General features: G+C 40.3%; 1 protein-coding gene across 3 annotated transcripts in view; it reads right to left on the minus strand.

Moving 5' to 3' along the window:
• LOC101888675 (uncharacterized) overlaps positions 1-26,733 on the minus strand; it is a 72,518-nt gene that overhangs the window by 35,715 nt on the left and 10,070 nt on the right. Inside the window, exon 4 of one of the 3 annotated variants that reach the window (XR_009343998.1) lies at positions 17,255-20,812. The exons of the other annotated variants lie outside the window; for them this stretch is intronic. The gene's annotated coding sequence lies outside the window, so the exon portion shown is untranslated. Of the gene's footprint in view, positions 1-17,254; positions 20,813-26,733 lie in introns of those variants that run through there. 3 annotated transcript variants of the gene reach the window in all.

The raw sequence follows: 26,733 nt of genomic DNA on the forward strand, positions 1-26,733 counted from the left end.
TTTCTTTACTTTAGTAATCAAAAATCTAATAAGAAATTCGATAGGTACATTCTGAGTTCTAGCCATTTTTACTAGTCCGCGAAAATGTAATTAGATTATTCAAAGCATTGGCACATTTTACGCAGATCAACATACTTCCGAAAAGAAGGCCCTAGGAACATGGTTACAAAAACTGATTTAAGCAATTATTTATCTTATTTTCAAAGTTGTTATTTTATTTTTATCTCCCATTATAGTAAGGTTATGTTAATAGACGAGCTGTTGCCTTGGAATAACCGCTCCCCTCGGAGACCTCCCGGTCCGTTGTGTTTATCCTAAATAAATAGTAGTCCACGACTAAATAAATAGTTGTCCACGATTAAAAGAACATCGTGTCGATTTTAGCCGCTTAAATGTTGTGACTAGTTAAAGAATTATCGCATTTTTTGTTTTAGGGAATGAAGACAAACCGTGTGTTATTTGGACAGTGGCAAAGTAAATGTTTGACTATTTCAATTTCTTCCTAATCTTGGCAGATCCTACAGTAATTAGTTGACTATCTATGTATATAGTCTCTGGACCGTTGACTTCACTGTTTCTGTTTGCCAATAGAACTATGGCTCGCAAAGATTTCTACCAGGAATACACTATAGTCGTAGGTAAGTTCGTTAGATTTACGTACATTAAGAATATCACAGGAGTTCCCAGCACCCGTCCCACCGTCAGTATAGGCAGCTATACCGCATAAAGGTGGAGTGTTACGGGTCCATACGTCTCTAACAAGTATGCGGATGCCAAGTGGTACGAAATTCAACCGTGGTGATATGTAGACATTGGTATTGACTTCTTTTATACATTCCACATGACCTAAGATTGCGGGGTATCCAAAAGATTGACTGCGTCATTGTTTAAGTTTTTTAAGTTGAAGGGCATACCTGATTGCCTTTTCTTCTTCGTGAAGATTTAAACAAAGTAGAGTATCAATTTAGGTGGCTTGAGGTGTACTCCTGAATGCACATCTAATGAGTAACGACGCGGCTCTTTGAACTTTGTCAATGCTTCGTCTTTAGGATGACTTACTTAAAGAATGTCACCAGACTAGAGCTCCATAGGTTAGGAATAATTGACCCATTTATTCACTCGATAATATGCTATTTAAGTCACCAGCTTGAACCCATGGAGTTCTTGCAAGAGTAGGGTGCAATTAAGACTCGCTTTGCAGGTTCCTCAATATTACTCTTCCAGTTCAAATGGTGGTCGACAACAGTACAGAGGTATTTGGCTTCTGAGGAGAGGGTGACTCCATCTAACATTGATGGTGAAAAAAAGTATATTTGCGTTTCCTCGCTGAGAGGACGAGCTCTGTTCTTGCTGGGTTTACCCCTAGTCCATTACTGCATAGTTTTTTATTTGTACTATCACATGCATACAGCCTTAAGGTCAATTAAAGTGAATACAATATGCTTAACAAAATGATTCAACTACTATAAAAATAAATTAAAAAATTATAAAAACAACAATAATGGGATTTTGCCTGACGATTTTGCAACAACAAAATACTATGGTATCCCAAACAAGCAAGCCAAACACTGTTCTATAAATTAAAAAACACTAATTAAAGTATATATACAAAATATGATCTGAGAAAATTTCCTGCTCAAAGCTAAAGTAATAAGCTTATATGATGAGTGATCTACTCCAACAAAAGCACATATCAAAAATATCCTCATTAAAAAAAGTATAATTAAGAAAAATTAGATCATGGATAAATCTGTCAAATATAAACAAGTTATTCTAGAGGATTCTTGATCATCAAGGAGAACGCCCAAATACAGCAACTCAGAAACAAACTCAATATTTATATTGTTACAGATACGTCTATATTATTAAACGTAACGAATAAAAGTGCTTCAGTTTTTGGCGGTGGGAATAGAAGTGGTCCCAACACCGACGCCTGAACCCCACTCCGCAATGGCAAAATAGAGCTAATACTATTATTAGCATAAACCAACTGTCTCCTACCAGACAAGTAGGAAGATATCAGTGAACACGCAGTGACAGAAAAACCGTACAGCAAATGCAATTGACGCACCATCTTAATATGATCTAAACGATCGAAGGCCTTCTCCAAGTCAAGCGACAGAAGGATCCAAGAAAAAGAGATGACGTACTTATATTTTTTAAAGCCACGCTGCACATCATTTAGCAAATTGATGCTATGCAAATGAAACAATATTTGCTGTTTCAAAATATTTATTTATTTCAACTATTTCTGTAATACAAAGCCTATAAGACCATGTATAAGTATTACTAGTTACAAAATTAAACCTGAGATTATAGTAATAATACAACTCTTTCATATTTACTAAAATACACCATTTTTTACTTGGCTCCCCAGCCATCTATTATTAAGAAAAGAAAAATATATAAATGTCCTAGAAAACAATAACTCTAGATTAGTCCATCATTTTAATTCATTGTCAAATGAATTCGCAATTTCCTTTTTAATACATTATTAGCATGCGAGAATATTCTAAGTTCATGTGGAAGTACATTCCAAACGCGTGCAATCCGAACTACAAAGTATCGCGCATAAATATTCCTACATATCCTAGGTATAATCAATTGAGGGTTTCTGGTTGAATGTGAAAAGGAAAAAAATCTTGCTAATGATGCAGGCTCACCATTTTTAACTACATCATAAAATCCTACCAGGATACGATAAGATATGAAATTGTTAAGGGAACAACCCAGAAAACACTTAACATAATCAGAAATGTGACTTCTTAAAGGAATCTTTTAGACAAAGCGTACAATTGCATTTACAATTTTCGCCAACCGAGAGAGATGTACACCAATGCAACCTGACACAATCTCAATACCATATAAAAAGGTAGACATAAGCAATGCATGAGCTACCTGTTTCTTAACATGAAGAGGCATATATAAATTTGATGCGTATATTCTTCTTAACAAAAAAAAAAAAACAAATTTTGCCAGATAAAATATCAATGTGATTACTAAACGATAGTTCATTATCAATAGTAACAGAACTTTATGGTGTTCAACAAAACTAATAATATTATTGCCTAAAACAATGTTTAAGTTCAATGATGCATTTTTGGACATGCCAAACAACAGTGCTTTGGACTTAGATGAGTTAACTGTTAGATGATTTGCAGATGCCCAAATTAAAAATTGATGGAGGCACGTGTTGATAGTATTATCTAGAAAAGATAAATTATCTCCTCGACCAGTAAATAATAAGAATATATCATCGGCAAACTGAAATGTTGTGCAACATTCCACATTAATGCAAGCACGTAAGTCATTTACGTAAAGGATAAATAATAGCGGGCCCAATACGGAACCCTGCGGTACAACACTGTAAAGGGAAAGCAAATTTGATTTAAAGTTATTTACAGAAACAAACTGAGTCCTATCCTCAAGGTATGAGAGTATCAGCTTACATGCAGTTAATGAAAAATGAAATGAAAGTGTGTCTTAACTTGTTAATCAAGAGTGAAAAATGTATTAAATTGAAAGCTTTTGAAATATCAAGAGATATCAAAACATTAACTTTGCCTTCGTTAAGATTCAAACGGATTAAATCTGTGGCTCTCAATAGTCAATGTGTAGTACTGTGACCCCGTCTGAAGGCATATTGTGTATCACAAATTAAACTGCATGTATGTTCTAATATTTGGTTTTTTTTTAAATAACTTCTACGATTTTCGAAATAGCTGGAAGTATTGATATCGGGCGGAGGTCTTCCGGACCCTGAACATTTTTTGATTTTGGAATGGGCACAACACACGCAGTTTCCCAATCTTGTGGAAATGAAGAACTAGTTGAAATGTAGTTCACTAAATGTAGAACAAAGTCAGAAATATATGGAAAATCCAATTTAAGAAAGTCTATTGGAATTTCACCTACACCAACCGACTTGCATTTGATCTTGCTCAAGACTTCATGAACATCAATTTCCGAAACACAGCGAAAGGAAAAGGACGAATCTGTGTCAGTAAATTGAGAGAAGTCAAAAAAATTATTAATGTCATTGACATCAATGTCAATTGCAGTATTATCGGATTCTACAGATCCATAGTTTTTCAGTATTTTCCATATTCCAGCAGAATTTGCATTACCTAAGAGTTTAGAGAAAAATGTCCTTTTGGCCCTGCGCATTACGGCCCTAGCCCTATTCTAATATCTGCGGTAAGTGGACCAATTTTCTTGACATCTGTTATATTGGAAGGCAGAAAAAGCTAAGTCCCTAGCCGATCTAGCAAAATCTACATCCATTGCTTCAAGCCAGCGGTCTGAATTAACATTAATTTTCTTTCGCACAACCGGAACGCAAGAAAAAAAGATCTGCAAACAGATTTGTTAGAAATGTTAATTTCATGTTTACATGTACTGAACTATAAAAAGCATAGCTATCAAACTCACTCAAGAGAGTAAACAAATGATCCCAACCGATTATATTATAATTTCGAAAAACTATGAATTTAGACGGAGAATAAACATTGAAAATAAGGCATGCAAAGATGAGGGCATGATCTGAAACAGACGGACATTGAACTTGACCAGAAAAATGTTTGAAAGAAGCATCACTTACTAACATAAAATCTATAAGCGATGTCGACCTTCTGGCTAAATCAAAATGCGATGGCTTTGAGTTATGAATTATCGACATATTGTATCTGGCACAAAATGAGCGACAAATGTTTGCTTTGGAAACATCAAATAAGTTAATGTTGAAATCACCTAAAACGACTATATTTGAATATTTGGAAAACATTTCCCTATGATTGACTTCAAAATTGTGTAAAAAACCCGTAGACAAGTAAACAACACCAAACAAGACTATAACATGCCCAAATACCAATTCAATAAAAAATGATTCACATCCAGCCAATGAGATTTGAAAAACAGGGAATTGTCGATCATTGCGACATATTCTATAACCAGGGATGGAAATTGCATTATTATAAACTTCAGGAGTAAGCCAAGTCTCTGATACAGCAAATAAGTGCAATGAGCTATCTACAATTATACGCCTTAACTCCTCAATCTTCAGCTGGGCCTTTATACTACGGCAATTCAAATGAGCCAGTTTAAAATGTTGGTTACTAGAGCAAAGGGCGGATTTAATATAAGAGTTATTGTTAACCCCCAGACCAAGGTTTTCGTTAAGAGACATCATAAACTGGCAAATAATTAGAGGAGGGGAACCAAGAAAAAATGTATGATAAAATAAATTTAAAATATAAAACATACTCTGTATCTCTATTTTATAACTTCAAACAGCTGATCCTAATATAAATTTAAATTTTATAATTACAATACCAAAAAAAAAAAAAAAAAAGAAAATTTGTAGATTTAAGATGGCGACAATTCAGCGTCCTTCAATAGCATGTTGCATTTTTCGAGGTCAGCAATAATATCAGTTCCATTATAAAAATTTAATTTAGCCATTAGTGTATTCGAGTTAAGAACTCTATATTTGACAATAATATTGAGCCTTCGCAGTTTTCTACATAAAGAATTTAGATGCGCAGCGCCTGGCAAGAAATGTTCATTCAAGTATACTCGGTTTGACAAGTCATTACCGGCTCCAACCAATAGGTCACTGGCTTTGCTGTTTCTTGTTTTGAAATACTCCCTCATTATAAAGTCACGAAGAGACACGTTATTAAATTTAATCAATATTTGTGTTTTCTTACTTATGTATGAAACATGATTAATAGATAGAGACCAATTAAAAAACTGGCCCAGCGCCAGAATAGGTGCCATCAAACCTGGTAAGCCAGATGGCAGTTCACCAACTAGAATGTCCGCCCGCTAAATCGGGCAGAGGCAGAGCTTAATAAACTGCACTGCCTCCATCTCAGACATTTTTGAAGAAGTAGTAGCTTCCACAGTTTTGATTTTCTCATTGCAGTTACTAATTTCAGTTTTAAGTTCTGAAAAGCATGAACACATTTCTGTCTTTATATCGTTCAATGCTGATTTAATTGAGTTTTCTTCTGTTTGATTGTTTGAAATGAAGCCATCAAACTTGGTATTAAGACTGAAGATCTCCTCAGCTGTTCCGCTACTGCTGTTGGATTGAAGATCTACGTCACATTTGGACCAAATATAATTGTTGAATTTTATTGCTCGCAATGCAGCCAATTCCTTAGTACCAACGTTGGCACAAGTAGAATGTAGCCAGTTGGAGCAAAGGCGACACATAATGCTTCCGTCGTCGGAGTATGGCACTCCACCGCAGTCTCCAGAACAGCAACCAACACCGCAGCACCTAACGCCACATGTTGCTGTTCCAACTCCGGATTGTGCATCATTCTTGCAATTCAATTGCAACGGACTTCGAGGCAAAATAGATGAGATAGTGGAATTTATGAGTCGGAGGAATATTAAGATCGCAGCGGTCCAGGAAACCAAGCTGAATGAAAATTGCAGCCTACAACGTTGTTATGGTTACAACGTACTAAGGAAGGATCGCACCAGAAGTGGAGGTGGGGGATTAGCGTTCCTGTTACACCATTCTGTTCCGTACAGACCTATCTCGCTTGAGCTAGTCTCTAGTGACCCATACATGGAATGTATGGGGGTAGCAGTCAAGTGTGGAACTGCCGAGGTAGAGGTGCTTAATGTGTATATCCCGCCGATTAATAGCTGTGAACCACGTTATTTGCCTGATATTAGCCCATTATTGGTAGGCAATAACCGCCTGGTACTAGGGGATTTTAATGCCCACCATGAGTTGTGGCATTCCGTCCTAGGTAATGACCAGAGGGGATCAGCGCTGGCAGAGCAGATTGACTGCTCCACATTCTGCACGGTTAACGAGGATGCCCCCACCCGAATAAGAGGAGAGTGTCACAGTTCGCCAGATTTAACCATAGTGTCACCCGGTCTGATAAATGACGTGACTTGGCAACCCGTCATTTCTCTTGGCTCAGACCATCTCCCGATAATCGTCTCCATAAGCAGGTCGCCCGATTTCATAACCTCTGAACGCCGCACTTTCCTTAACCATGGGAAAGCTCACTGGCCAGAGTTCAGAGAATTCACCAACCGCCGCTTCAGAGAACTGCCCAACCCTTCTGATGTTCGGGTAGCAGAAAGGATTTTCCGAAACATCATCAGAGCTGCAGCCGCTCGCTATATACCTGCTGGTCGAATACCCGAGATAAGACCAAACTTCCCAGCAGAGGCAGCGGGATTAGCAAACGAGCGTGATGATCTCCGTCGTACCAACCCTACTGATCCTAGAATCAGTGATTTGACAGTGGAAGTGAACCGGTTGGTACAGGAGCATAAGAGGAAAAAGTGGCTAGACCATCTGAAGTGCTGCAACATTGGAACCGATATGAGTAAGCTGTGGGTAACGGTTAAGTCGCTCTCGAACCCTGGAAAAAAGGATGATAGGACCTCAGTCACTTTTAACGACGTAACGGTGACTGATCCGAAGAGGTGCGCGGAATATTTTAACCGACAATTTGTCGAGCACCCCGAGAGTGATAGGGCGAAGCGAAGAGTACTACGTCGTATCAGATCTCTTCCCGCCGAGGAGGAACCGCCACAATTTACGATGGGTGATGTTGCAAATGTCATCCGTAACGCTAAGTCATCCAAAGCGTTGGGCCCGGACGGAATCTCAATGGTAATGTTGAAGCAGCTGGATACGCCGGGAGTCGAGTACTTAACGAAAGTTCTCAATTTGTCGCTAGCCACCCACATAGTGCCCGAAACCTGGAAAATGGGCCGGGTGGTCCCGCTACTGAAGCCAGGCAAGGATGCCAGTAAAGGCGAATCGTACAGGCCGATTTCGCTTTTGTCGGCTTTACTCCTCCACAGCATTAGAGGAAGCTATGCAGTTGCCAACCACCAGCATGGATTCCGTCCACAACATAATACCACAACAGCATTACACGCCATTTCCACACATATTAATAGAGGACTAAACCAGAACAGGCCGTGTGACAGAACAGTGTTGGTAGCCCTTGACCTATCAAAGGCATTTGATACGGTCAATCATGCCACACTGGTTGAGGACGTACAGAGAACTACCCTCCGGCCAAGTTTGAAACGTTGGATAATCAACTATATGTGTGGACGCCAGTCGTACGTGGAATTCCGGAACAAGAAGTCCAAAGCCCGTAGAGTGAAACAGGGAGTTCCCCAAGGTGGGGTGATATCTCCGGAACTGTTTAACCTCTACCTTTCCGGAATTCCTCGCCCTCCAGACGGCATTGAGATCGTAACGTATGCGGATGATTGTACGATCATGGCGTCGGGTCCAGTGGTCGATGACATATGCGAAAGGTTGAACCCCTATCTCGCGGAGCTTGCCGCATACTTCCACGCGAGGAATATGAAAATATCCGCCACGAAATCAACGGCCACACTCTTTACCACATGGTCTGCGGAGATGAGAACACAGCTGAATGTTCAGGTCGAGGGGAATTTAATACCGACCACGAACTACCCCAAGATTCTTGGGGTAACGTTCGACAGCATGTTCAAGTCGTCCGCGCAAGCCACAGCTATCTGCGACAAGATGAAAAGTAGGAACAAGGTCCTCAAGGCGATAGCCGGCAGCTCTTGGGGTGCGGACAAAGAAACCTTGTTGACCTCTTATAACGCGATAGGTCGGTCTGTGGTCAACTATGCGGCTCCAGTGTGGTCTGCGAATACTAGTGCTACGCAGTGGAAGAATATCCAGACCTGCCAGAACGCTGCCCTGAGAACTGCGACAGGGTGCCTCCTCATGACACCAGTGGACCATCAACATGAGGAGGCGAAAGTCCTTCCCTTACGTCAGCATAATCATATGCTTTCGTTGCAGTACCTGCTTGGGTGTTACCGTGAGAGCCATCCCAACCATCATATGGTGGATAACTCTCCCCCACCCAGGCGTGTCAGGAAGGACATACATGATCTAGAGAGGGAGGTCCAGCGCTACAAGAGAGAGCCTCTAGATCAAGAAGCCTATCAGGCAGGTCTGAGTGGCATTCACACCGATGCAGTCGCGGATGCTATTAGCAGTTATAAAGTGAATGCCGTCCTCGGAGTCCACCCCCCATCCATTGCAGCCGAAGAACGTCAGCTGCCTAGACAAACCAGGGTAGTTTTGGCGCAATTACGTTCAGGATGGTGTAGTCGCCTCAATTCGTATTGGGCACGAATTGATGAAGATGTGCGTGACGCCTGCCCGGCGTGTGATACAGGCCCGCACAATACGCTACACCTTTTTAATTGCTCAGCCAAACCTACCCAACTCACTCCAGAGGATCTCTGGCTACAGCCCGTTAAAGTAGCCGAATTTCTAAACCTGGAGCTGGAACCAGATTAGCAGAACATAAACACACACATGTACTACTGCTACAACAACAACAACATAAAACCAATAAAAAGCAAACAGTGATGATTCAGCAATAATCCACCTTGATAGGACAATGTTTAGCTCGAATTATTGGTGAATCCAACTGAATTCCTTGCAATTCTTCACAACCTCGAAGTAAATTTTAAAAGTGAGCTGCAAACAGTATGGTATGGCGGCAATTATAAGTAGAATCCATAAATTTAGCGATTGATCAGCTGCAGTGAAATCAACGCGACTACTCAGGCATAGCGTATTATCAACAACTTTAGAACATATGGGTTATTACATAACGTACGAAATTCTTACAATCCACCAATAACATTTTTCTTCTTATCTGGAATAATTTTTTTCAATTTCCAGGTCTCAGGAAAAGCAGAAGTTGTTAATATATACTAACGAGTGCTCCTTGCATCAGATCTTAATTTTTTTGCAGTAATTTCCCCGCGATCAATAGAACCACATCGTCAGCATAGTTATTGTGACACCCAAAACAGTTGATTAAATACAAAAGAAACGATGCAGTGGTATGACAGTGGTTCTAACATTTGAAATGATCTGACATTTCACTTTATATTAAACCGGTAGTATAGAGATTGGCTGTAAAATGTGGATCTTGAACAAAGTGTTAAAATTGCGTTGAAAACAGATAAGATACATAAGGAAAAATATTTTTCAGAAGCTCAATAGATATTCTATCAATTCTTAAGAGTTAGATTTAGTTTTACTTACAGCATTTGCAACACTACGCATGAAAACATAAAACCAACTTCATATTCAGAGAATGATTTCCACTCCAACACGTCCATTCAAGGCTTCGCATTAAGCAAAGAAGTTATTCACCGAGATTTTGGAGATCACCTTTTCCGCAAGGGAAGCGTTCGTCCCTACTAATTATTTGACATTTAGCAATCTTCCACAACCTGTAGTCATATGTAAAATATTCAAAATCGAATTGCTGCAATTGCTTGAAAATAACGAATTATAGTCGATCATTCAGAAAAACAGTCAATATTTCTCCGAAAAGTTAAGCGAATGAAGTTACTACGCAAGAACCAATGCGAAGTAAGCCATACGATATTGCATTTGCAAAACTCGAATTATCCGAACGCATCAGGAATTGTATTGGTCGAGAAGAGAAATGGTGAACATCGTTTATGCATTGGTTATAGGCAGATAAATCGAATAACTGTACGCATACCAAACCCAATGTCAGTACTAGATTGTAGGAAATCGTTATTTCGCCACCCTCGACTTACGAATGGGTTACCATCAAATTAAAGTTGAAGAAAAATTTAGCGTATCTGGATGACATAATAATTTGCAGAAAAATATTTGAAAAAGCCTGAAACGATTAAAAAGATTTTTGATTCTTTTAAAGAAAAGTGGTTTTGGCAAAAGGTTCGTTTCTAGTCAATATCACCTGGAGAAGAAAAGGTTAACGCTGTTAGCAATTTTAAAATATCGACAGAAAAGGAACCAGCCGGCTATATAATGAAAATTTATAACGATGGTTGGGTTCTAACGATGTAGTTAAATGACGGAAGGTTAAACAGAATTATGATGCTACTTCGAGAAGAATCCAAATCAGAACAAGAAAAACAGATAAAATTGGAATGTGTATTAGAAAAATATCGACTCTACCGGAAAACGAAAAATGGACTACGATTTGTCATAGCTAAAGCTTTCGATGGCGCATAGCAAAACAGTGTCATAATGATATTGGTCATTATGGTTTGGAGAAAAGACTCTCGAGAATGGGAGATAAGTTTTGGTTTCCCGTATGAGGAAATATATGAAGGAGTACATCACAGCGTGTGTAGAGAATTGTTACAAAAAGGCGTTAAGCACAAAGGAGCTCTATATTTTAGTGAAGTCGAAACATTACATATTGAACAATGACGTATTGAACAAACATTGCATATCGATCATTGGGGGCCGTTTATAAAAAGCAAGCATACGTAACCGAAAGTTAGAGCCCAAATTAAAGGACCGTACATTATTGCACGAGTTTTAGGCAACGATAGATAGATAGATACCTAATAGAGGACAACCCCGGAATCAACGTCACGAATAGGAAGTTCTGTTCCGTATTCAGTTCCGACAATATGAAGAAATGTGTGAATGTTTCCCCGAATTGATTATCTCAAGCGCAGAGGAAGCCGAGGACGACTTCGGTCAGGTCAGGTCGCATGTTAAAATAGAAGTGGATACCATTTGTTGCATTAATGTAGAGAAGATCTCCGAATAATTTCCTTAATAAACGTTTATGTTTTTCATTTAATTATTTAAACGGTAGTTGTATTTCATTTGGTTCTACGAATCTCTATATAATCTTCAATCGATCACTTGACACATGGATATCTGGAAATCCATGAGAGTTATGCGAAAGCTGCTTTATAATTCTGAAATAGCTACTGAAACGACTTAAAAAATTAATATAGTATATATAACTAGCTAAACCCGGTGCGCTTCGCTACCCCTTTTGATTTTTTATGCATTCAAAATTTTATTTTCGAATATATGTTTGTTAAAAAAAAAAAAAAACAATTTAAAATTAAAAAAAATATTGCACTATTTTAATGCGTAAATCGGTCATATATATCATGTTTGGTGCATAACATGTACGAAATCGGCCGAAATATATATGTTAGCTATACCCAAACCCCAACTGATTTCAATATAATTTGGTAATTTTTTCTGGTGCCAGATTTCGTCTCTCTCGCTTTGGGTGCATCAAATATGTGAAATCGGCTGAGTATATATATGGGAGCTATAATCAAATCTGAGCGTATTTGAATATAATTTGTCAAATTTATTTTTGTACCAAATTTAGCCACTCATGCCGAATTTCATTGGAATCGGAAATACGTATCGTGTTTTGTGCATTAAATATGTGAAATCGGCGGAAATTATATATGGGAGCTATATCCAAATCTGAACCGATTTCAATATAATTTGGGAAATCAATTTTTTAGATAAAATCTATCACACGTTTCAAATTTCATTGAAATTGGGGATACATAGCGTGTTTGGGGCATCAAATGATTGAAATCGGCCGAAAATATATATGGGAGCTATATCCAAATCTGAACCGATTTCAATATAATTTGACAAATTTATTTTCGGATCAAATCCCGTCACACACTCCAAATTTCATTGGAATCGAACATTCATATTGTGTTTGAGGCATCAAATGAACGAAATCGGTCACAAATATATATGGGAGCTATATCTAAATCTGAACCGATTAAAATAAAATTTGGCAAACTTATTTTTGTTCCAAATTCCGTTACGCATTCCAAATTTGGAAACTGTATCTTTAACCGATCAATAGATATGTGCATATAAAATTTAAATTTTGGGAGGTACCTCCGATTTTGATGCTATATCTCCAGTTCCAAGTGGAAATTCAAAAATGTATATAGCCTACGTTACTTTCAGGCGATGTTGCAGTATATGTGGAAATTTTCAGGAAAATCTATTCAGCGGTTTTCGAGTCCATAAATTACAAACAAACAAACAAACATACAAACATTTTCCTCTTTTATAGATATAGATAGAGTATAAACCTAAGCACACATTCTAATTGAATTGGAGCCCAATAGTGTCAAAAATATCAAATAAAAACCACCAATCCCACGGCAGCGAGTTCTACGACACCGGATTGACCCGAAACAACAACACTCCAGTTTCGGCCAGTGGCTGCCAACACAGTGTATACATGTTCGTGTTTGTTTATTTTTCTGTATTGGGAGCAGCACATCCCGGAATGCTTGCTCCGGATTCTTTTGGTCCGTGCCGGGCTTGAGGAAAACCCCGGACCATGGTTCTGTACGGTTTGCCAAAACACCATCCACCATAGATCAGTCTCGGTGCGATGTAATGGATGCAGAGGATGGGTGCATTTTAGGAATTGTTCCGGTTTAACCCGGTTGCGAGACTATAGCGATAGGGACTATGTTGCTTCGTGCTGTACCAACGTAGTCCCCAGTGAGTCCACGACCTCGTCGTCAACTTTCGAGTCGTCGTCGGAGTATGGAACTCCCCCGCAGTCTCCACAACAGCAACCTTTACCGCAGCACCTAACGCCACATGTTGCTGTTCCAATTCCGGACAATGCATCATTCTTGCAGTTCAATTGCAACGGACTCCGAGGTAAAATTGGTGAGATAGTGGAATTTATGAATCGGAGGAATATTAAGATCGCAGCGGTGCAGGAAACCAAGCTCAATGAAAATTGTAGCTTACAACGTTGCAATGGTTACAACGTATTGAGGAAAGATCGCACCAGAAGTGGAGGTGGGGGATTAGCGTTCCTGATACACCACTCTGTTCAATACAGACCTATCTCGCTTGAGCTAGTCTCTAGTGACCCGTACATGGAGTGTATGGGGGTAGCAGTCAAGTGTGGTACTGCCGAGGTAGAGGTGCTTAATGTGTATATCCCGCCGGTTAATAGCTGTGAACCGCGTTATTGCCTAATATAAGCCCATTATTGGTAGGCAATAACCGCCTGGTACTAGGGGACTTCAATGCCCACCATGAGTTGTGGCATTCCGTCCTAGGTAATGACCAGAGGGGATCAGCGTTGGCAGAGCAGATTGACTGCTCCACATTTTGCACGGTAAACGAGGATGCCCCCACCCGAATAAGAGGAGAGTGTCACAGTTCGCCAGATTTAACCATCGTGTCACCCGGTCTGATAAATGACGTGACTTGTCAACCCGTCATTTTTCTTGGCTCAGACCATCTCCCGATAATCGTCTCCATCAGCAGATCGCCCGATTTCATAACCTCTGAACGCCGCACTTTAATTAACCATGGGAAAGCCCACTGGCCCGAGTTCAGAGTTCACAAACCTTCGCTTCAGAGAACTGCCCAATCCTTCTGATGTTTGGGTTGCTGAAAGGATTTTCCGGGACATCATCAAAGCTGCAGCCGCTCGCTATATACCTGCTGGTTGAATACCCGAAGTAAGACCAAATTTCCCAGCAGAGGCAGCGGGATTAGCGAATGAGCGTGATGAGCTCCGACGTACCAACCCTACTGATCCCAGAGTCAGTGAACTGACAGTGGAAGTCAACCGGTTGGTACAGGAGCATAAGCGGAAAAAGTGGCTAGACCATCTGAAGTGTTGCAACATTGGAACCGATTTGAGTAAACTGTGGGTAACGGTAAAGTCACTCTCGAACCCTGGAAAAAAGGATGATAGGACAGCAGTCACATTTAACGACGTAACTGTGACTGATCCGAAGAGGTGCGCTGGCTGTTTTAACCGCCAATTTGTCGAGCACCCCGAGAGTGATAGGGCGAGGCGAAGAGTACTACGTCGTGTAAGAGCTCTTCCCGCCGAGGATGTACCTCCACAGTTTACGATGGGTGATGTTGCGAATGTCATCCGAAACGCTAAGTCATCTAAAGCGTTGGGCCCGGACGGAATATCAATGGTAATGTTGAAGCAACTGGATACGCCGGGAGTTGAGTATTTAACCAGAGTCCTAAACTTGTCGTTAGCCACTAACATAGTTCCCGAAGCCTGGAAAATGGGCAGGGTGGTCCCGCTACTGAAGCCTGGCAAGGATGCCAGCCAAGGCGAATCATACAGGCCAAGCTATTCAGTTGCTAACCATCAACACGGTTTCCGTCCACTACATAGCACTACAACAGCATTGCACGCCATATCCACACATATCAGTCGAGAACTCAACCAGACAGGCCGTGCCACAGAACAGTAGTGGTGGCTCTCGACCTATCAAAGGCATTTGATACGGTCAACCATGCCACGCTGTTCGAGGACGTTGAGAACACTACCCTCCGGCCAAGTTTGAAACGTTGGATAGTCAACTATATGTGTGGACGCAGGTCGTACGTGGAATTCCGGAATAAGAAGCCCAAGCCTTGTAGAGTGAAACAGGGAGTTCCCCAAGGTGGGGTGATATCTTCGGAACTGTTTAACCTCTGCCTTTCCGGAATTCCGCACCGTCCAGACGGCATCGAGATCGTAACTTATGCGGATGATTGTACGATCATGGCGTCGGGTCCTGTAGTTGATGACATATGTGTCAGGGTGAATAACTATCTCGCGGAGCTTGCCGCCTTCTTCCACGCGAGGAATATGAAAATATCCGCCACTAAATCGACGGCCACACTATTTACTACATGGACTGCGGAGATGAGAACACAGCTGAATGTGCAGGTCGAGGGGCATATAATTCCGACCACCAACTACGCCAAAATCCTTGGGGTCACATTCGATAACATGTTCAAGTCTTCCGCGCTATCCACAGCTATTTGCGATAAAATGAAAGTAGGAACAAAGTCCTCAAGGCGCTAGCCGGCAGCACTTGGGGTGCGGATAAGGAAACCTTGTTAACCTCTTATAAAGCGATAGGTCGGTCTGTGGTTAGCTATGCGGCTCCAGTGTGGTCGGCGAATACAAGTGCAACGCAGTGGAAATGTATTTAGACCTGCCAGAATGCTGCCCTGAGAACTGCAACAGGGTGCCTCCTCATGACTCCTGTGGACCATTTACATGAGGAGACGAAGGTTCTTCCCTTACGTCAGCATAATCATATGCTTTCGTTGCAGTACCTGCTTGGGTGTTATCGTGGGAGTCACCCTAACTACCATATGGTGGATAGAACTCCCCCACCCAGGCGTGTCGGGAAGGACCTGCACGATCTAGAGAGAGAGGTCCAGCGATATAAGAGAGAGCCTCTAGATCATGAAGCCTATCAAGCGGGTCTGAATAGCATTCATACTGATGCAGTCGCGGAGGTAGTTAATAATTACAGTATGAATGCCATACTCGGAGTCCCCCATCCATTGCAGCTGAAGAACGTAAACTAACCTAGGCAAACCAGGGTAGTTTTGGCCAAACTAAGTTCAGGATGGTGCAGCCGTCTCAATTCGTATTGGGCACGAATTGATGAGGATGTGCGGAACGCCTGCCCAGCGTCCGATACAGGCCCGCACAACACGCTGCACTTGTTTAATTGTCCAGCCAAACCTACCCAACTCCGTCCAGAGGATCTATGGCTACAGCCCATAAAGGTAGCAGAATTCCTAAACATAGACATTGAGGAAGAACCGGATTAGTCGGAAAAAAAAACAACGGAACATGTAAAACTGCAACAACAACAACCATAAAATGTATGGAAAAAAATATAAATAAAAAATATAAATAAAAAATATTAAAAAAAAAATGTATGGAAACATCATGAGAGCTGCAGCCGCTCGCTATATACTTGCTGGTCGAATACCCGAGATAAGACCAAACTTCCCAGCAGAGGCAGCGGGATTAGCTACTACCCTACTGATCCTAGAATCAGTGATTTGACAGTGGAAGTCAACCGGTTGGTACAGGATCATAAGAGGAAAAAGTGGCTAGACCATCTGAAGTGCTGCAACATTGGAACCGATATGAGTAAGCTGTAGGTAACGGTTAAGTCGCTCTCGAACCCTGGAAAATAGGATGATAGGACCTCAGTCACTTTTAACGACGTAACGGTGACTGATCCGAAGAGGTGCGCGGAATATTTTAACCGACAATTTGTCGAGCACCCCGAGAGCGATAGGGCGAAGCGAAGAGTACTACGTCGTATCAGATCTCTTCCCGCCGAGGAGGAACCACCACAGTTTACGATGGGTGATGTTGCAAATGTCATCCGTAACGCTAAGTCATCCAAAGCGTTGGGCCCGGACGGAATCTCAATGGTAATGTTGAAGCAGCTGGATACGCCGGGAGTCGAGTACTTAACGAAAGTTTTCAATTTGTCGCTAGCCACCCACATAGTGCCCGAAACCTGGAAAATGGGCCGGGTGGTCCCGCTACTGAAGCCAGGCAAGGATGCCAGTAAAGGCGAATCGTACAGGCCGATTTCGCTTTTGTCGCCAGTAGCTAAGACTCTTGAGGCTTTACTCCTCCCCAGCATTAGAGGAAGCTATACAGTTGCCAACCACCAGCATGGATTCCGTCCACAACATAGTACCACAACAGCATTACACGCCACATATTAGTAGAGGACTGAACCAGAACAGGCCGTGTGACAGAACAGTGTTGGTAGCCCTTGACCTATCAAAGGCATTTGATACGGTCAATCATGCCACACTGTTTGAGGACGTACAGAGAACTACCCTCCGGCCAAGTTTGAAACGTTGGATAATCAACTATATGTGTGGACGCCAGTCGTCCGGGGTGATATCTCCGGAACTGTTTAACCTCTACCTTTCCGGAATTCCTCGCCCTCCAGACGGCATTGAGATCGTAACGTATGCGGATGATTGTACGATCATGGCGTCGGGTCCAGTGGTCGATGACATATGCGAAAGGTTGAACCCCTATCTCGCGGAGCTTGCCGCATACTTCCACGCGAGGAATATGAAAATATCCGCCACGAAATCAACGGCCACACTCTTTACCACATGGTCTGCGGAGATGAGAACACAGCTGAATGTTCAGGTCGAGGGGAATCTAATACCGACCACGAACTACCCCAAGATTCTTGGGGTAACGTTCGACAGCATTTTCAAGTCGTCCGCGCAAGCCACAGCTATCTGCGACAAGATGAAAAGTAGGAACAAGGTCCTCAAGGCGCTAGCCGGCAGCTCTTGGGGTGCGGACAAAGAAACCTTGTTGACCTCTTATAACGCGATAGGTCGGTCAGTGGTCAACTATGCGGCTCCAGTGTGGTCTGCGAATACTAGTGCTACGCAGTGGAAGAATATCCAGACCTGCCAGAACGCTGCCCTGAGAACTGCGACAGGGTGCCTCCTCATGACACCAGTGGACCATCTACATGAGGAGGCGAAAGTCCTTCCCTTACGTCAGCATAATCATATGCTTTCGTTGCAGTACCTGCTTGGGTGTTACCGTGAGAGTCATCCCAACCATCATATGGTGGATAACTCTCCCCCACCCAGGCGTGTCAGGAAGGACATACATGATCTAGAGAGGGAGGTCCAGCGCTACAAGAGAGAGCCTCTAGATCACGAAGCCTATCAGGCAGGTCTGAGTGGCATTCACACCGATGCAGTCGCGGATGCTATTAGCAGTTATAAAGTGAATGCCGTCCTCGGAGTCCACCCCCCATCCATTGCAGCCGAAGAACGTCAGCTGCCTAGACAAACCAGGGTAGTTTTGGCGCAATTACGTTCAGGATGGTGTAGTCGCCTCAATTCGTATTGGGCACGAATTGATGAAGATGTGCGTGACGCCTGCCCGGCGTGCGATACAGGCCCGCACAATACGCTACACCTTTTTAATTGCTCAGCCAAACCTTCCCAACTCACTCCGGAGGATCTCTGGCTACAGCCCGTTAAAGTAGCCGAATTTCTAAACCTGGAGCTGGAACCAGATTAGCAGAACACAAACACACACATGTACTACTGCTACAACAACAACAACAATAAAATGTATGGAAAATTTCAGGGAAGTATAAAAAACCAAATTTATTTATTTTTTTTTTATTTTTTAGTTATTTAGTATTTTTTGTTCGGTAAGAAGGTTGAAGTCGATGCGGCTTATTTGGCGGTAAGTACAACAACTACCTTTATTTTATTATTCCTTTTTCCAATTCATTTTCTTTCCTTTTTCCAATTCATTTTCTTATTAGGATCTACATACTATTTTAATACTTACAATAACACCTTTGTAATTCATTTAATTAATGAATTAATTAAATAATAAAAAAAGGTACTTTAATTTTAAATTACTAAATTATGGAAAAGGCTCCAACAGAAAGCATACGTTTTATTCTTGTGTATTCGACAGAAAATGGTCTGCTTGGATTGTATTGCCGTTAAGAAACGATTACAATACCTCAGGAGGATGTGCCAGAAAATTCAATTTTCCGCCACCAGGTTTGTAATTGAAACTTCATGCATTAGAATGCTGGTATACGACAGACAATGAAACGATATCAACGCATTAAAGATCATTAAATGCATTTAGATATCGCATTCAAAAGCAGCGGGACGGATTTGTGGTGGTTGTTAACTAATTCACATTAAATTGCCGCAAACCACCTTTTATCATGTTTATCATAACTATCGGGAATTTGAAAGGTCTCAGAACGAAATTTCCATTTTATATCGACCAAAATCAAATCATGCAATATCACGCAAAAATTAGCATTTTTCGGAATTTACTGAGTTTTCCATTAAAAATTTTATTTTTGCCAAGTTTCAGAACGAATTTTCCAACTTACATCCATCAAAATCTAATCACGAGATAGCATGCAAAATTTCGCAAAATTTTCTCCGAGTTTTCTACTATGAGACTTCAATTTTTTCATTCGAGTAGCCAGTTCTCACACAAAATTTCATATAAAAAAATTAATATTTGAATTTATTATTTTCGCGAATTTTCTGGAGGCTATTTAATTTTTTTTTCATAAAAACCTTCTCATTTCAATTAGTAACAATCAGAGTTAAAAAACTAGCACCTATTTTCAATTCAAATTTATTGAGTCATTGTTTTTTTAACACGAAAATTTACAATTTTGAAGTGAAGAAAGAAATGCTTAAAACTATAATGTTTTGTTTTAATGACTAAAGCGTATTTTCAGCGTCTGGCTTTACTAAAATTTGTTAATTAGTGTTTACTAAACTAAGTGTGTATATCGTGCTTGCTAAACTAGCACCTATTGAAATTAGATTAGCCTTTCAGTGCAACTGCTATTAAATCTAGACAACCACGGCTAAAATAGCACATGATCAGCTATTTAGCTCAGCGCATAGCTATTTAGCTCGTTTTGATAAGCCCTAACCGACAGTAAAGATAAAAATTCAGCACACAAAATAAGCAATAGCTCGGATTTCGGCTGCTGCTATTTTCGTTTTAGCCGAATGAGCAGTCGAAAGATATATTTTTACGATTAATAATTTTTACAAATTAATAAAACATATGTTTTCGAGCTCGTCAGGTAATCTAAGTTTATTTTTGAATTATAACTTACCAATATTGTTTCTAAATATATTGAATAATATCTCACAAAACTAAAATTAATTTAAATTTGTAGGATTCAATAACATTTGCACATTGTCTACATATGAAAATACCAAATGGATAATGATGTATATGTAAACTCTTATTGACATCACTTTTATTTTATCTGTCAGATGTAACTTGTACATTACAATCTTTCTTAATGAAATAAACTGAATTAAATTGAAACTTCAGACTTTGAGTATACAATATTGGTGTCAGAAGTGTACAGGCACGATGAACCAGAAGCAGTTGATGCAATTCGTACGTGATGCTGTTATGGAGGCCGTTCAAACATTGCGGCGCAGTCTGTGACGTCAGAAGACATAAATACAACAAGACCGCCACGGTTTGCAATAAACGAACACAAAAGCACAGGTGGCTCAACGGTTAAGGACTATTTTGACAGATTCGATTGGGCGTTAAAATTGAGCAGATTCTAATTAGTCCTAAGAAGCCAGAAGAAATAAAATATGAAGAAATCAAAACAACATTGATAAATTATTTCGACGGGAGTATACGCCAAGAAGTAGGGGAATCGTTGGCAAATTTTTCACTGCGTTTGAAGCAAGCTGTGGCTTCGTGTGACTATAGCGGATTCATAGATAGGATGCTGATTGACCAGATGATATTTGGAGTGGAATCCCGCAATATTTGTGACGAGATTATTACTAAGCAACCAAAAAGTTTTGCGGAGGCATATGAGTGTGCCAGGCAAAGGAGTTAACCCAAGTATCAACGGGTGTAGTAAATACAGGTGAGAATATTACTACAGAACCGACATGCAAATTGTGATTCATACCTGTCAAGACGAAAAATGATGTGAAGCAGAAGTCGAATAAAACTACAGAGGTGAGATGTTATGGTTGCGGTGGTCGACACGTACGGAAGGATTGTAAAATCAAAAACGCAAAGTGTTTTTCATGCGGCAAGATAGGCCACATAAGTAAAGTGTGCAAGTCAAATACAAAGCAGATAGAGGAGTCGTTGTTGTCAGATGAGGGTGAGGAGGCACATACGTCTCAGATTGCAACAGTCGGAACAAAAGGGCCATTCGATGGGAAAATTGTCACAATGAAGATAGACGGTCAGAAAGTGGATATGGAACTGGATACGGATGCTCATTGCAGTATTATTAGCTTGGAGAATTTAAAGAACATAAAGCAGTGTTTAAGAAAGCGGACCGGTGATTTTCAAGTCATACGGGGCACAAGATTACCGTGGTGAATGTGTCTTTGGGCATAACCAGTCGATGATGGCGATTTTGACACATTATGTGGCCGTGAGTTGATCGCACATTTTGTTCGAGAAATAAATTTTGCCGAATTGTTCCAAGACCCCATAGAAGCATCTACGGGGACGGAGTTGTCAGCAGCGGTATGAGAGAAGATTTTCATTTCATTTATTTTCATACAATTTAATATAAATAAGCCAACATGGCCAAAATCGTATATTAACATAAAACAGTATAAAAACAGCCTATAACTATATTAATCTATAAAAAAACTAAAAAAATGATCAAGGAATAGTAATATATATACAAAAATAATAATAATAATTTAAATTTAGTAGCAATTTAGAATTAGACCCTCAGACACAACTCCTCTATCAAGCTGAACAACAGTTAAGCAAGGCAGAGAGGAAAGGGGTAAGAGGCATCAAATCACTCAGGCGCTAATCATCACTCGTTTCCAACCGAGCGAATGAAGCTACTACAAGTATATCAAAAAAGTCCTTAAAAAGAGAAAGAACGATAAAATTGTGTACTCTATGGAAAATAAAAAAAAACCATAAAAATGGGCCCTCAGCCAATAACTAAAAAGAAATAACAAACAAAAAATATTCAAAACACCTCTTCCTGTAAAGTTTAAAAGAACATTCCACAATCTCGCAACTCTTTCACTCCAACTACAGACGAAAATCTTGGAAACAGCAATTGCAGATTTCAAGATGATCTACAAAATACGAACTTATTATATAAAGGAGAATTAACCTTCCTCATAATTCTGTAATGAAACAAAAGCAGGCGATATTCAACATATCTCTCAAAGGACAGACCAAGAAACTTAATAGCATACTGTGTTACACGATCACTACGGCGCAACCCAAACACATACCTAATAATAGTGTTAACAAGTTTGCGTACACGCAGAATTAGGCAAGCATTCGCCACAGAGATTACTTCCAAACAATAGTTGACATGAGACATTAATAAAGATCTAGCTACCATCATCCTAACACCAAGAGGCAAATGAGCTTGAAGACTATAGAGCCTCCTTATCTGAAAACGCACACGAGATAGCAAAGAATCAACATGCGCCGAAAAATTAAGCTTGATGTCAATGACTACACCTAAACATCTCATTTCATCCACAACATTAATTACAAAGGAGCCAACACAGATGCACGGCATAGGAACATAACGAGGACTATTAAACAGAACAGATTCAGTTTTATTCCAATTCACAGACAAACCATTAGAGGAGATCCACATAGACAGCAATCCCAACGTAGTGTTTTCCACATTTTCCAACTCAAAGAGATCTGCATTTCTAAAAAAGACATGAATGTCATCTGCATACATGAATACTGCACACCTGGAATTAGACACAGACCCCCTAACGTCATTAATGAACATAATAAAAGCAGAAGGCCAAGCACAGACCCTTGTGGAACACCACACCGCACTGCACAGACAATTATTAAAAAAAAACATTAAATATAGGCCCAATATATTCATATTTTCCTACTAAAGCTATCTATCATTTGTTTTCTAAATGTTAACAGAACAACAATGCCTACGTCCATCACGCATGTCTACATTCGTTGAAGTCTCATCAACGACTGAGATCACCGCAAACGTACTGTTTTGTGCATCTATGTCCTAGAACAACGCCGAAACCCGAACTGAACTACTCAAATCCTTACGGGCATCCAGAAACTCAACAATAGCATCCTTAATAACATGTTCAACTATCTTCGACATAGCCGGCAGAATGCTTATTGGTTCAACTATCTTCGACATAGCCGGCAGAATGCTTATTGAATCTGTTCTGTTTCTGCTAATAAGAACTCCCCTTCTGCGGCACTGGCACTACACGAGCAACCTTCCACGCAAGCGGAAAGGTTGACGTCATAAAAATACAATTTACAAAATCGAGAAAGTGACTACAAATGTAAGAGAATACGCATTTAAAGAACTTAATAGGTATGCCATCAACACCTGCAGCATTTGGTTTAACATTCCGCAAAGCAAGAAATAAATCTTCCATGTACACACAGTCAAATCTAAAAGAATCAAACCATTGGCCTCACTAAAAATAAAATCCCGAGGAGAACTTAATTTACCAACACTACAAAAGTAATTATTAACAGCATTGACATCGATAAACGGGAAATCACAACCATCATAAAGACAACCAATCGACTTTAAGGACTTCCATATCTGCACACTACTCATACGTCCAAACATTTCCTCATAAAATTTCCTTCTTTCATTACGCATGACAGCCTTACAGCGGTTTCTATACATACAAAATATCTGCCTGTTGCGAACTGTAGGACGCCTACGACACTCCAGATAAGCCAGATCCCTAACGTAACAGGCCGACTTTACCACATCCAACCCCAACAAACATCATTTTTTGGGCGAGAACAGCTGGTAGCAGTAGGTACAAAAGACAACATATTTTGAAACAACAACTCAAACAAAGGCAACTGTTGGTCAACATCATTCGTAAGATACAAAAGACTAACATCAAAATTGCAAACATAATTTTCCACACTCCGCCAGTCAGTCCTACGAAAATCCAGGAACTCAATAACCTTTTCTTCAGCAAGAACCGGGAGTTCAACCCCTCCAAAAATCAATGCGTGGTGGGAAATACCAGGGCACTACCCCTGCAAGGAAAAATTCAGAGTCAAGGCATCAGACACCAGGCAAAAGTTAATTAATGAGGTAGTGCTACGAGCAACATCAAGGTGAGTCGGACTGGAATTGTGACTGGAAAGCCCAAGAGATCTGCACAGTCTTCGCATTGATAAATAATTCAACGGTTTAAACAAATTATAGTTAAAATCACCATAGACAACAATGTTCGCATATGAATCAAAAATGCCCTCATGGATAAGACAAAATGAGACAGTAAAGAGCACTGTAGTGCCGCCCAGGAAAAGCTCAGCAGACAAAGACTCACACACCATAATTCTCCGAACGGTAAACAACCTTATATAACAAATTATCACGTACATATAACATTACACCTCCACCAATGCGGCCAACACGGTCATTACGCAGAACCAACAACGACTTCGAAGACACTGCAGGGTTAAGCCAAGATTCAGTCACTGCAAAAACATCAATTCCACTACCAACAAGCAGACATTTCAACTCATCAACTTTATTATTAATCTAGATGGTCGCAAACTTTGACAATTCAAGTGACCATACCGTGGAAGCAACAAGGAGCGTGCCTGAAAAATAGAGCATCCCTGATCACGGGTCCGAGATTCCCATCAAGGGGCATAGAAATCAAAGAAAAAAGGCTGGGGAGCATAGTTATAGAAGTTCGAAAAATCATGGAAGACAATAAAATAAGAATAAATACAATAAAATAAATATATAATAAAGGAATAACAAAGGCATAGTTATATTAACAATTCACTTGGCCTAAGAAAAATAAAAAAATCAAAAAATAGTGAGATCAACAAAACTAGCATACCTTAAACATCTAAACAAACAACTATTATACAGCCACTTACTGCACAAAAAGCTCACACTGCTCAAACATCGTTTTCACTCCATCAGGAAGAACCACTTCAACCAAAGGCTGGTCACCATTGACCATTCTCTTCCTCAGCAAACCACGACAAGCAAACACCAGCTTCGAAGTTGACTTAATCAGGTGATCATTTATGTACACACGGGATTCAAGAAGACAATCCTCCATTACTTCCTTCAAAAGTATACGCCCCTTTTGGCAAAATTTCGCACCAAAGCATCTCTGTCCTGAATGGAGTTAAACTTAACAAGAACAGCTCTACGATCCGAGATATAACAGCAATGATGCAAGTCCCGAGGCCCCAGATGTAATCCACAAACCTTAGCAACAACCTTAACAACTTCCGCTCTAATAATATTATTAGACAGGCCTATGATAATTACATCTGGACGGTCCAGTCTGTGCTGGAGCATAACAAATTCCAAATGACGAATTCTACCCAACAATCTCTCCTCCATACTTGCAGCAGTGCTCTTCACTTCACTAACAGCTGACTTCAGTTCATCCACCGATCTGCTGAGTACATTCAAACTGCTTTTCACCTCAGAAATTTGAATACTATACAACTCAAATAGTGCATCAGCTTTGGCTTTGAATTCACGCACACACTGGTCCATGTAGATATTCATCTGTTTCTTCATGGTCAAAAGCAAGTCATCTTGCCAACGGCGCAAAGTGTCAGAACTGCCAACAACAACAGAGGCACAAGCAGCAGGGGACAAATTCGGCTACGAATTAATAAGATTGCCACGATACGAACCCCAGACACACTACACTACAAGTGTATCTAAGATTCTTATTAACTCTAGCCTCAGCTTTAGAAACACCCACACAATCCAAATGAAAAAAAATCACACAACCAGTGCATCCCATTTTGTATTTAGATTTTACAATATGATCATTGCAAACATTGCAGATCAATTGGGACGGCATTTTAAATATGTGTAACTATGCGAATTAACCAGCAAAACAAAGCAGCAGAAATATTTCGTTGTGGCACTCCAGAAAAGCTGCAATTAACACGTAACTCCGACAACAGTGAACGGCAGGGAACTCCAAAAATAGTTTCCAAAATACTAATATCCAATTACTACTGTAAAAACTTCAAATTTGAATTTTAATTTATTTCCTTGGCACAGCAAATAATTTATAGACTGTCCATGTAGGGATCAATCGATCGTATTCCAATAGCATCTATAGCAGTAAAAACCCATACTGTCTGAACATCAACGGCTACAGTTGCTATTAGCCAAACATAAAGGTATATTCAGTGATGTAGCGAGTAAGTTCACAGGTCCTCCTATTAAAGTGCAATTAAAGCAAGATGCTACGCCAAAATTTGCAAGACCCCCATAAATCCCATTCGCATACGGGATGCGTATGCCAAAGAAATAGATGCTAGGATTGCGGCGGGATTTTACGAAAGAGTAGAGTATTCAGAATGGGGGACTACTACACAGGTAGTGACGATGAAGAATGGAGGTATAATAGACGCACATCCAATTCCGAAAGCGGAGGATATTTTCAACAGGATGAAGGGTTCAACGATGTTCACACTTGGTCCTTGACGAGGAATTTGCACATGTCCT

The sequence above is a fragment of the Musca domestica genome, unplaced genomic scaffold (genome assembly GCF_030504385.1).
Source record: "Musca domestica strain aabys unplaced genomic scaffold, Musca_domestica.polishedcontigs.V.1.1 71, whole genome shotgun sequence".
NCBI classification, from domain to species: Eukaryota; Metazoa; Arthropoda; class Insecta; order Diptera; family Muscidae; genus Musca; species Musca domestica.